Below are 1631 nucleotides of genomic sequence, written 5' to 3'. Positions count from 1 at the left end.
ATAATAGAGCATAGAAACTTATAATAAGACTACGACAGAACACATGAAATCGTACAATACAATAGATAGTTTGTTAGAATTAACATCTAATTTTTTATATTAATAAAAATTAAATTAAAATTTTAAATTCAATGGTGAATATTATATTGGTCAATATGATGAATAATTACTTGAAAATATTCAAACTATTATTAATTAATAGAGAATAAGATTACGCACGTAAATGTGATTTGCATATTCAACATATAAATGCTATATTATATATCGAAATCTAATATGATATAAAATAAGATTAATAAGCTGTAAATGATTAAATTAAGCTTATAAAATATTATATATAATGTAAATGAGAAATTAGACGAACCAAAATTGAAGAAGCAGGAACAAGTTTGAACACGTCTGGATGACTGCTGATACAAACGAAAACTGTGTAGAAATGAACTAAGAAAATCGTCCTCTGGGTCGTCCTTTGATTATTTACATGTGCTATTGTCGGTACCTCCTAAATACTGAGTACAGTGTAGCGTATACAAATACATGTATATAGATATACCTATAACAGATTAATATCACGCTTTTTCTTTTGTTGCTAGCCGGAGCTCATTTCCAAGAATTTCAATTCAAGAATTATTTGGCAATTGGTGGGGATACTTTAAAGCTATTATTTATACGCTATCTTTCTCTGTTTATTAAGGAGCTCATTATATGTATTTAAAAACAGATTTTTAATAGAAAAATATGCTCATATAATAGTGAACATAAGTAGAATAGAAAATATAATATTTAACCTGAAAAAAGTTAATAAAAATAAATAAAATTAAATGAAAATAATCAAGAACAAATAGAAATAATAAAGAAATTAGAATTTTTCAGTGCGTATCACTAAAAAAATAATTTAGTACATTATGAAAATTGAAATTATTAAAAGCTAAGTATTTTTGAACTGTATCAAAGTATGCAGCCATTTGCTGAATATTGCTTGCTTTGTATCTTATAATACAAACTCAAACAATATCGATTGCCCAAGTCTCACTGCTTGGAAGTAACTGCATACGGAAACCCAATTATTAATAAAAATGTAATAAATTTTCTAAAATAAAATAATAGCTGCAGAAATAAATTCTGCTTTTGTCTGTACTCGTCCAAATGTTATATAAAAATAAAGATCTCTCATGTGGCCTTGAGAGAGTTCGAATACTCGACTGTTTTTGTTTTGATATCGATCGAAGAATTTTTTAGAAATACACAACCTAATGTAACTTCCATGTCGTATGTTATCTATCTCTTTCTATTAAACCTCGCTATATTTATTAAAATAAAAAATAAACTTACCTATACGTATCGAAGAAAAGGAAACACTGGGAATATTCGACGCTTTGTACTGTAGCTCGGGAATTCTTAAAAATCTGAAAAAAGTAAGATCATATTACTACAGGACAAGATTAAAAGTGTGTACGTAATATGTGTAGGGAATATCCATAGATGTTGTGTGTGTGTGTGTATAATCATATATTACTTATACCTATATATACATATATATGATTGTTACTATATGTAATATATATATGATCGTATTCCTGTTTGTTGCGTCCATGCATGCATGCATGTGTGTGTATGTGTGTGTGTGTGTG

Source organism: Vespula pensylvanica, chromosome 1 (genome assembly GCF_014466175.1).
Source record: "Vespula pensylvanica isolate Volc-1 chromosome 1, ASM1446617v1, whole genome shotgun sequence".
NCBI lineage: Eukaryota > Metazoa > Arthropoda > Insecta > Hymenoptera > Vespidae > Vespula > Vespula pensylvanica.
The sequence above is the reverse complement of the archived record's forward strand: the minus strand, read 5'-3'. Positions refer to the sequence as shown.